The sequence below is a fragment of the Apium graveolens genome, chromosome 4, assembly GCF_009905375.1.
Source record: "Apium graveolens cultivar Ventura chromosome 4, ASM990537v1, whole genome shotgun sequence".
NCBI classification, from domain to species: Eukaryota; Viridiplantae; Streptophyta; class Magnoliopsida; order Apiales; family Apiaceae; genus Apium; species Apium graveolens.
In genome coordinates, this window is record NC_133650.1 from 145,895,529 (window position 1) to 145,907,980 (window position 12,452).

A 12,452-nucleotide genomic window follows, 5' to 3' on the forward strand; every position below is an offset into this window, starting at 1 on the left:
ATGATATCTAGTATAGGTGGTGCTTATTCGTCTTATGTGCGTCGCGAATATATAAGATAGCTTGCTAATCTCTTGTAAAGCGATAGTGGATCTTGAGATTTAGAACTTTCCATGCTAGCATAGGTTTATGTATTGTATGCATGATTAGTGGGTAAATCTAACCATTTTACTTGCCCTGTGTAATCATAATGAATAACTTGCTCTTAAATCATTATATTGTCAAATTCTGTAGACATATAGGGTCTCAACATAATTGATGCATATGCAACTTCTATCTTAATTTTGGATGTTTGGTAGAATGGTATTAGTACAACAAAAGTTGGCTTTTTTCTGTTTGGTGTTGTTCGATTAATATCATCACCGTTACATGCTAAGGGTAATAACAATGACTATTGAATAAAGTAGTAATGAAGTTATGATCTCATGTGTGTTTAATATTATTAATTCAAGTAATAATTTAAGTGCTTTATTCTCGTAGTTAATTGTAGTTAATAATTAGTTAATCAACCTTAAGTGTTATTGTCTTGATATTGAGAAGTAATCATACATTGGTGAGTGAGTGTTAATTAAATATAATTAGTCTGAGTCTCTGTGGGAACGAATAAGAAATCATTCTATATTACTTGCGAACACGTATACATGCATGTAATTTAGCACGTGTTTTATGCCTAGCAAGTTTTTGTCACCTCCTGGGATGTGGGGCGCCCGCCTGGGAAGCTGAGGCGGCCGCCCGGAGTCGGGAAATAAAATTCTATTTTTATAATTCGTGTTCTATTGGACTTCTGAAATGGATGATTCTTGTGGACTTTTATATAAGTAATCTTCAGAGACGTTTCACATAACGAAGTATTCATCAAGCAAGGAGCAAGGAGAGAAGGAAAGAAATAGTTTTAGCACACCACAACGAAGAAGAGGAAGCATACGATAATTTGTGATTCTTTTATTCGTTGTAACAGTGGATGCTAGTTTTCTTTACTTTGAACCTATTTACTCTTTTGACGTACTCTGGTTTTAATAAATAGTTAGCTAGTTTATATTTTCGTGTTATTATCATGTTTTCATATGAACCCATGGTGACGATGAGTTCTATCATGGGCTAATCATGATCATGGGGTCATAGCGGATTTACTATGGATTTCGTTAGTTAATTGTTTAATACCTTGGTGTGTAATGATTGTATGATATCTAGTATAGGTTGTGCTTATTCGTCTTATGTGCATCACGAACATATAAGATAGCTTGTTAATCTCTTGTGAAGCGATAGTGGATCTTGAGATTTAGAACTTGCCATGCTAGCATAGGTTTATGTATTGTAAGCATGATTAGTGGGTAACTCTAACCATTTTACTTACTCTGTGTAATCATAATGAATAACTTGCGCTTAAATCATTATGTTGTCAAATTCTGTAGATATATAGGGTCTCAACATAATTGATGCCTATGCAACTTCTATCTTAATTGTGGATGTTTGGTAGAATGGTACTAGTATAATGAAAGTTGGCTTTTATCAGTTTCGTGTTGTTCGATTAATATCATCACCGTTACATGCTAAGGGTAATAACAATGACTATTGAATGAAGTGGTAATGAAGTTATGATCTCATGTGTGTTTAATATTTTTAATTCAAGTAATAATTTAAGTGTTTTATTATCATAGTTAATTATAGTTAATAATTAGTTAATCAACCTTATGTGTTATTGTCTTGACATTGAGAAGTAATCATACGTTGGTGAGTAAGTGTTAATTAAATATATCTAGTCCGAGTCTCTGTGGGAACGTACAAGAAATCATTCTATATTGCTTGCGAACGCGTATACTTGCGTGTAATATAGCGCGTGTTTTGTGCCACAACCTTTGTAGAATACTTAATTCTGCCAATAAGACGTTTTAAGTAAACGTATTTCTTGTTCTTAACCTTGGCTATTGAATGAAGTATTTAATGAAGTTAGAATCCCATGTTTGTCATATATATTAATTCAATCTCAATTCTCTTAGTTAATGTTATTTAGTATAATCTCTTAGTTTAATAAAAAACCAATTTGTTATTTGTCTTAGCATTGAGCGATAACCATACATTGTTGCGTAGGTGCATAAATTGAACTTAACCTAAACCAGTCTCTGTGGGAACGAATCTGATTTATATCTTATACTACTTTCGAATGCGTATACGTGCGTGAATATTAGCACGTGTTTTCGCCCTAACAAGTTTTTGGCGCCGCTGCCGGGGATTCGGTGTTAATTTGTTTAGTTTATGTACTTGCCATCAGTGGTCATTCAGACTCATTGATTTAGACTTGTTACTTTTTATTTCCGGTTGTGTTTCAGGTACTCTAGCGAGCGTTTATGAAAACACATTCTCGCACTGGCAAGAGGATTTTAGATACGGCTGAGGAGACAGACTCAGTTCTTGATATTCCGGAGAAGATAAATTTTGAAGATTCGGATAAAGAGAGTGAGCAGAAAGAACCGATAATCATGGGTGATCGTATAGTTCCAGCAGCAGATCCAGCTCTTATGGACTTTTCTCGGCCTAAAATTGATGACATTCAGTCAAGCATCCTTCATCCGGCTATTCTGGCTAATACTTTTGAAATCAAGTCGGGCACTATTCAAATGGTGCAGAATTCTGTTTCTTTCGAAGGTGCTGCTACTGAAGACCCCAACATGCATATCAGGAATTTTGTCAAGATCTATAGTACTTTCAAATATAATGGTGTTACTGATGAGGCTATCAAGCTGAGGCTTTTCCCATTCTCTTTGAGGGATAAAGCTAAGGACTGGTGGACATTATGGTGGTGAAAAGACAGCATCTCGTATTCTGCAAGCAGGTTTTTTCTGGCCAACGTTGTTTAAGGATGCACATCAGTTCGTTTTAAGGTGTGATCATTTCCAAAGAGTTGGGAATCTTACTAGAAAGGATGAGATGCCTTTAAATATGATGCTTGAAGTAGAGATGTTTGATGTTTGGGGAATCGATTTCATGGGACCATTTATCTCGTCCTGCAATAATCAGTACATCTTGTCGGCAGTCGATAATGTCTCGAAATGGGTAGAAATCAAGGCTCTGCCGATGAATGATGCAAAGGTAGTGTTGAATTTTCCTCATAAGCAGATATTCGCAAGGTTTGGAACACCACGAGTAATCATAAGTGATGAGGGGTCATATTTCTGCAACCGTAAGTTCACTTCTATGATACAGCGCTACAATGTGAATCATCGTATTGCTATTGCCTATCATCCGCAAACTAATGGTCAAGATGAAGTGTCTAATAGAGAGATCAAGCGCATTCTAGAGAAAATCATTTGTCCGTCAAGGAAAGATTGGTCTTTGAAGCTCGATGAAGCTGTTTGGGCTTATAGAACAGCATACAAGACTCCACTTGGGATGTCCCCGTTTCAACTTATCTATGGTAAGGGATGTCATTTACCTGCGGAGCTTGAGCATAAGGCTTATTGGGCCTTAAAGAAGTTAAACCTTGATCTAGATGCAGTTGGGAAGAAGCGAATGCTTCAGTTAAATGAACTTGATAAATTTCGACTGCAAGCGTACCAGAACAACAAAATGTACAAGGAAAAAGTGAAAAGGTGGCATGACAGGAAGTTATCTCCTAAGTCATTTGTGTCGGGGCAACAAGTTCTTTTATTCAACTCTCGTCTCCGACTTTTTCCTGGAAAGTTGAAATCAAGGTGGTCTGGACCATTTATCGTCAAAACTGTGTTTCCACATGGAGAAGTGGAGATTTTTGAGAACGATCCGGGCCAAGCATTCAAGGTTAACGGTCAGAGATTGAAGCATTATTATGGGGACACGGCAAACCGGGAAGTGGTTTGTGCCATTTTATTGTCAACTTGATCGAGCTACTCTACGTCAAGCTAATGACGTAAAAGAAGCACTTCTTGGGAGGCAACCCAAGATTTGAGACTATCGGAACCCTTAGAAGTTGGTACTCTATGAAAAATCCCAAAAAAATCAGAAAAAATGGGCAGAAAAGTTTTTTTCAGAGACCTCCCGGCGCCCGTTTGGCAATCCCGGGCGGCCACCTGGAAGCTGGGGTTCCCGCTAGGAAAGCCCGGGCGAGCGCCTGGAGTCCTTCTCCTGGAAATTTTTTTTAGGACTTATAAAAACACACAAAAACATAAACCCACGACCATAACCCCATTACCCACAAATATTCCCCCACAAACAAGCCACAACCCCAATCCTATTCTAATTCTAAACCTAAATCTTACCCTATATACACACATCCTCCCGTATACATCTCCCACATACTTTCAACTTAAAAACTTTCTCCTACACACAAAACACAAATCTCAAACACTTATTTTCAGTTTCAATGGCCCTAAAGAGATCTCGAACTGTTGATAGCAGCAACACCATTCCTACTGCTAATTCTTCGAGGGGTACTGCAGCGAGGCCCCGATTAGTGGATAGGGCTGCTGAGGATGAGTATACTAGGCTACTGACTAAGCCGATTCTGAAGGAGAGGGGATTTTTGCCATCGGGGAGGGATGGTGAGTTATTGCCTATGATTGCAGAGAAAGGGTGAATTTCTTTTTGTGAGTCGCCGGAGGCGGTCCCGATGAGTGTGGTTCTTGAGTTTTATGCGAACACAAAGGCTGATAAGAATGGGTATACTGTTGTTAGGGGGCTTACGGTTGATTACCAGCCCGAGGCGATTCATCGTATTATTGGGTCGCGACAAAGGAAGCCCGAGGAGGAGAATTGGAATGAGAAGACCCCCGCGGATTTTGATTTGGATTTGATCGTTGCTTCTCTCTATCATCCGAGCACGGTGTGGAAGTTTAAGATGGGATCTAACGAGTATCGTTCTTTTCCGGCTATTGCGATGAACAGGTGTGCACGTGCATGGAATACCTTTATTTGTGCTAATATTTTGCCTTCTTCGCATGCACATGAGGTTATGTTTGAGAGAGCCAGATTGTTATGGGGGATCTTCAATGAGGAGTATTATGTGGACCTTGGTGAGTTCATCTACAAAGGGATTTTGAAGTTTTTGAGGGGGAGGACGCAAAGCAACACCCCTGATGCTTCCACTGTCACGAAGTTGTGTAGGGCAGTTGGAGTTCACTGGCCTTCTTATGAGCAGCTGCAGATATCGGCCGCTCCTATTGATTCATCGACGCTGAATATAATGCAGGAATGGACGGGTGGAGAGCCCGAGGAGCATGGTTTGGGATATCGTCTTCCAGGAGGACGTCCAGCAGCTGGTGCTACGAAGGGTAGGCCTAGTCAGGCTCATGACGAGGCAGGTTCTTCTAGAGCCCTGGGAGGTGCTGGTTCAGGGATGACTGATGCCCAGTATAGGAGGCTATCGAGGAGGATGGAAGCGATGTACGAGTCGCAGAGTAGATTTGCTCAAGAGCTCAACCTAGCACTTGAGACTGTTTTCAGAGGCCTTGGAGTTGACATCCAGTGGCCCATTTTTGGTGAGGACTCTGCTTATCCACCACCTGACACTCCACCCTTTGAGGGTGATGATGATGATTTTTCTGAGTAGGTATACCCTGTGTTCCTTTCTACTTCCTTCAATGAGAACATTGAAAATTTTAAGTTTGGGGGTGATAATGTAAGGATTAGTAGTGTGTGTGTGTGTCCATATAGATTCATATAGATTCATATTGCATGTTTAGTTGTAGTTCATTCATATTTTTGCATGATTGTTCACATAGGACATATTTGTTATTTTTATGTGATTTCATATAGTTGCATTTGCATGCATATTTAGCATGATCCCTTAAGATGAACTATGATATTTGATAAGTTGATGTTGATTTGAGTGTGGTGATGACGAATAGAAGGATGTTTAAGTCTTAATGAATTGATTTGCATGCCGGAAACAAATATTTTCACAAAGTCTTATAGGGTTGCTTTTAATCTAGATCATGATCATACTTGTTTGTTGTTGAGATTTAATCACTTGGTTATATTTAGAATTTGTGATATTCTCGTAATGACGTAAAAATACTAATTTTTTTTTATCTGGAGAAAAACTTGGATTTCATTGCTAGTTGTTGTAAGGCTAGGCGTCAAATGGCTTGTAGCCGGCTCATATTTTTATGAGTAATCTAGGGTTGAATGAGATGGAGCGAAACACACTCATTCAGAAAAGAAAAAAAAAGGAAAAAAAAGAGAAAAGAGAAAAAAAGAAATAATAGTATGTGTTTATGCATAATTGATCAAGAGTGAGCTCTTTAATACTCGACTTATTAAGTTCTAGGGGACTTTGTGCCTAGTGACCTAAGGCTTTTATAGTCTGGGATTCGCTAACCTAACGTTCGCTACATGGGTATTATTGCATAAGTCTTTTGGGACCTCATTCATTGCACGATCAAATAAGCATATTTGTTATGTGTTCAAAAATAGTGTGAATCCTTGTATAACTCTAGTAGAAAGGAGGTGTTGTGGGTCATAATGTGTTTATTTTCTATTCTGTTTATAAACTTTTGATTGTTTCGATGATAGATAAGTTATGGTTATTGATCTAGGATCGAGAGATATCTGTTAAGCATTCCACGCACGCACGTTTCTGATTTGTGAATTGGTTTGTGGGATTTATTCAAGCTCTGTTTAAAGTCATTGGATTCTTAGAGGCATTGGCTTATTCATTTGGTTATGGTTATTTTGAGGGGATCGATTATATTATCATTTAGTTGCATTCACGTAGTTGCATTCATGCATTAGGTTTGTTTTATAGTTTTGAGTCTGTTTATGCTTGAGGACAAGAATCGATTCAAGTTTAGGGGTGTGATAAGTGGATTTTATATCCACTTGGAACACTTTATTACAAGCTTAAATTGGTGTTTTGGACTCAAGTTGTTGGTATTTTGATGTGTTTTTGTGTTATGGCATTTCAGGTATAAGTTAAATGAAGAAAAAAGATTATAAAGGAAATATGATAAAAACTGATCAGAATTGGAAGCCTAGGCCATTGTCAAGTTGTAGAGAATCTCGTTAGCTTCGCGTGGGCAGTTGAATCGCCTAAATCTGACGAGTAGAACTCAAGTTATGGCCAAAACAAGATTCATCAGAATTTTTCCAGACAGGCTGCAGGCGCCCGCCTGGGATGTGGGGCGGCCGCTTGGGAGCTGAGGCGCCCGCCTGGGATGTGGGGCGGCCGCCTGAGGCGTGGATGGTCGCTGATTTCGCTGAAAAAGCCTTTTTTGAGTGAAATGTGACGATTTTAAGGGTCCAGGTCCAATATGGGCGTATATATACTTAAAAAAAGGGTTTTCATCATCCTGGAGGATTGGATTACCAAGGAGAAGACCTAGAAGCACAAAACAACTCTGAAAAAGAAGATCTTATTTTTAACTTGTGATTCTTTGAATTAGTTATAACTTTGGATGCTTGTTTTCGTTCTTGTTGAACCTAGATCTCGTTTATTCGTACTTTGATTCTTATTCAGTTTATTAAGACCTTGTTTATACCATGATTTCATTGGAACCCATGGTGACGATGAGTTCAATTATGAACTAATCGTTGTCATGGGATTCTAGCAGAATTACTTATGGATTTCAATAATTAATTGTTTTGATATCTTGGTATGTGATGATTGATTGATATCCTAGTATTGGTTGTGCTTATTCGTCTTATGTGCATAGCTAACATATAAGATAGCGTGTTAATCTCTATTGAAGCAACAGTGAATATAGAGGTTTAGAACTTGCCATGCTAGCATAGGTTCATGTATTGTATGCATGATTAGTGGGTAACTCTAACCGTTTTACTTGCCCTATATAATTATTATGGATAACTTGTGCTTAAACCGTTATGTTGTCAAATTCTATAGACATATAGGGTCTCAATATAATTGGTGCCTATTCAACTTCTATCGCTTTTGTGGATGTTTGGTAGAATGGTACTCGTGCAACGAAAGTTGGCGTTTATCAGTTTCGTGTTATCTGATTAGTGTCAGCATGCTAAGGTTAAGAACGAGAAGGCTATTAAATGAAGTATTTAATGAAGTTAGAATCCCATGTTTGTCATATATATTAATTCAACCTCAATTCTATTAGTTAATGTTATTTAGTATAATCTCTTAGTTTAATAAAAACCCAATTTGTTATTAGTCTTAGTATTGAGCGATAACCATATATTGTTGCATAGGTGCATAAATTGACCTTAACCTAAACCAGTCTCTGTGGGAACGAATCTTATTTATATCTTACACTACTTGCGAACGCTTATACTTGCGTGAATATTAGCGCGTGTTTTCGCCCTAACAAGTTTTTGTGTGATAAGTGGATTTTATATCCACTTGGAATGCTTTATTACAAGCTTAAATTGGTAATTTGGACTCAAGTTGTTGGTATTTTGATGTGTTTTTGTGTTATTGCATTTCAGGTACCAGTTAAATGAAGAAAAGAGCTTTTTAAGGAAATATGATAAAAATTAATCAGAATTGGAAGCCTAGGCCATTGTCAAGTTGTAGAGAATCTCGTTAGCTTCGTGAGGGCAGTTGAATCACCTAATTCTGACGAGTAGAACTCAAGTTATGGCCAAAACAAGATTCATCAGAATTTTTCTAGACAGGCTGCAGGCACCCGCCTGGTATGTGGGGCGGCCGCTTGGGAGTTGAGGCGCCCACCTGGAGAGCCGGCCGCCTGAGGCGGCCGGCTGCCTGAGGCACGGCTGGTCGCTGATTTCGCTGAAAAAGCCTTTTTTGAGTGGAATTTGACGATTTTAAGGGTCCATGTCCAATATGGGTGTATATATACTTAAAAAAAGGTTTTTCATCATCCGGGAGGATTGGAATACCAAGGAGAAGACCTAGAAGCACAAAACAACTCCGAAAAAGAAGATCTTGTTTTTAACTTATGATTCTTTGAATTAGTTGTAACTTTTGGATGCTCGTTTTCGTTCTTGTTAAACCTAGATCTCGTTTATTTGTACTTTGATTCTTATTCAGTTTATTAAGACCTTGTTTATACCATGCTTTCATTGGAACCCATGGTGACGATGAGTTCGATTATAAACTAATCGTTGTCATGGGATTCTAGCGGAATTAATTATGGATTTCAATAATTAATTGTTTTGATATCTTGGTATGTGCTGATTGATTGATATCCTAGCATTGGTTGTGCTTATTTATCTTATGTGCATAGCTAACATATAAGATAGCGTGTTAATCTCTATTGGAGTGACAGTTAATATAGAGGTTTAGAACTTGCCTTGCTAGCATAGGTTCATGTATTGTATGCATGATTAGTGGGTAACTCTAATCGTTTTACTTGCCTTATGTAATTATTATGGATAACTTGTGCTTAAACTGTTATGTTGTCGAATTCAGTAGACATATAGGGTCTCAATATAATTGGTGCCTATTCAACTTCTATCTCTTTTGTGGATGTCTGGTAGAATGGTACTCTTGTAACAAAAGTTGGCGTTTATCAGTTTCGTGTTATCTGATTAGTGTCATCACCATCACATGCTAAGGTTAAGAATGAGAAGGCTATTGAATGAAGTATTTAATAAAGTTAGAATCCCATGTTTGTCATATATATTAATTCAACCTCAATTCTATTAGTTAATGTTTTTTAGTATAATCTCTTAGTTTAATAAAAACCCAATTTGTTATTAGTCTTAGCATTGAGCGATAACCAACATTGTTGCATAGGTGCATAAATTGAACTTAACCTAAACCAGTATCTGGGGGAAAAAATCTGATTTATATCTTACACTACTTGCGAACGCGTATACTTGCGTGAATATTAGCGCGTGTTTTCACCCTAACAAGTTTTTATATGATAAGTGGATTTTATATCCACTTGGAATGCTTTATTACAAGCTTAAATTGGTATTTTGCACTCAAGTTGTTGGTATTTTGATGTGTTTTTGTGTTATTGCATTTCAGGTATCTGTTAAATGTAGAAAAGAGTTTTTAAAGGAAATATGATAAAAAGTAATCAGAATTGGAAGCCTAGGCCATTGTCAAGTTGTAGAGAATCTCGTTAGCTTCGTGTGGGCAGTTGAATTGCCTAATTCTGACGAGTAGAACTCAAGTTATGGCCAAAACAAGATTCATCAGAATTTTTCTAGACAGGCTGCAGGCACCCGCCTGGGATGTGGGGCGGCCGCTTGGGAGCTGAGGCACCCACCTGGAGAGCTGGCCGCCTGAGACACGGCTCGTCGCTGATTTCGTTGAAAAAGCTTTTTTTGAGTGGAATTTGACGATTTTAAGGGTCCAGGTGCACTAGGAGCATATATATACTTAAAAAAAGGGTTTTCATCATCTGGGAAGATTGCGATATCAAGGAGAAGACCTAGAAGCACAAAACAACTCTGAAAAAGAAGATCTTGTTTTCAACTTGGGATTCTTTTAATTAGTTGTAACTTTGGATGCTCGTTTTCGTTCTTGTTGAACCTAGATCTCGTTTATTCGTACTTTAATTATTATTCAATTTATTAAGACCTTATTTTTACCATGCTTTCATTGGAACCCATGGTGACGATGAGTTCGATTATGAACTAATCGTTGTCATGGGATTCTAGCGGATTTACTTATGGATTTCAATAATTAATTTGTTTCGATATTTTGGTGTGTGGTGATTATATGATATCCTAGTATTGGTTGTGCTTATTCGTCTTATGTGCGTAGCTAACATATAAGATAGCGTGTTAATCTCTTTTGAAGCGACAGTGAATCTTGAGATTTAGAACTTGCCATGCTAGCATAGGTTTATGTATTTGTTATGCATGATTCGTAGGTAATTTTAACCATCTTACCTACCCTATATAATCAAGATAGATAACTTATGCTTAAACCATTATGTTGTCAAATTCTATAGACATATAGGGTCTCAATATAATTGCTGCCTATTCAGCTTCTATCTCTTTTGTGGATGTCTGGTAGAATGGTACTCGTACAATGAAAGTTGGCGTTTATCAGTTTTATGTTGTTCGATTAATATCATCACCGTTACATGCTAAGGGTAATAACAATGACTATTGAATGAAGTAGTGATGAAGTTATGATCTCATGTGTGCTTAATGTTGTTAATTTAAGTAATAATTTAAGTGTTTTATTCTTATAGTCAATTGTAGTTAATAATTAGTCAATCAACCTTAAGTGTTATTTTCTTGACATTGAGAAGTAATCATGCATTGGTGAGTGAGTGTTAATTAAATATAATTAGTCTGAGTCTCTGTGGGAACGAACAAGAAATCATTCTATATTACTTGCGAACGCGTATACTTGCGTGTAATTTAGCGCGTGTTTTGTGCCTAACAAGTTTTTGGCACAGATGCCTAGGAAATTCTTCTGTGGTAGTCAGGGCAGAGTTCCAGTTCCCTTCGTGTTAGACTCCTCTGAGATGGTTGTGTTGGACCAAGGGTAGTCTGTTGAGTTGTTGTGTTAAGTTAGCTGCGTCAGGATGATTGTTGTAAGTTGGTTTGTGTTAGTTGTAACCTAAATCATACTTAAACCTGGCAAAGATCTTATTAAAGGGGTCATAGTTATATCCTATTATTGAATTGTTTATCTTATGGTTGTTGTTGATGACGTCAACTCCTGACCCCGGGGTTGAGGCCGTCACAATTTATATGTTCTAAGATGACTCAAATCAAACATTACCTCTACCATTGTCATTAAGCCATATTAATGAGAAATGCATTTCTGACTCACATATAGATGGATACTTGGATAAGTTTTATTTTGAATCATACGGAAGATACGAACTTTGTCTCATTGGAAAAATGACTAAAGCTTCTTTTACCTGATCAGGTGAAAGGGCCACTGCATGTTTAGGACTTAGATACATGGGTGATTGGCTCTAATGCAAGTGGGAGATTTTTAGTGTTTGTGCCCTAGAGACAACACTATGATGTTTTAGTTAAAGACATTTGGATTATTAATATTTATGTTCTATCGATTATTCCCTTTATAATTTATTAATTCTTAATTTACTGTGATATAAATGTTATATTAATAAATGTCCGTGGAATATGATATGCAATTCTATATCTCTAAGTACGTGAATTAGAAATGAGATTATGAGAATAGTATAATTATTCCTAAAGCTCCCTAGTCGAGTATTATTATTAAGGGACAATAATAATGCATTAAGACTAGTGTGTTTGTTGACTGATGATCACATCTCATTGATCAAAGGTATAGTGATACTAAAGTCAAAGACATAGGCAGATGTACATGTACATGGTGTTGGACATACCCGATGTGAGATTCTACAAGTCTGTTGTATCATAAGTAATTCTCACAGTGATAATGATGTAATAGTCCTTAGACCTGAAGTCATTATATTTCTATACGATAATTAATATATATTGATTCCATTAAAAGTTATCCTTGACCGGGTAATGATAAAAGTGGATATTGGGTATATTATGAATTGTATGAGAAATATGAATGATCTAGAAGGGATTTAACCCTCCTATTTTAGGAGTGATATTATTGGCCTCTTGTGTGAGCTAG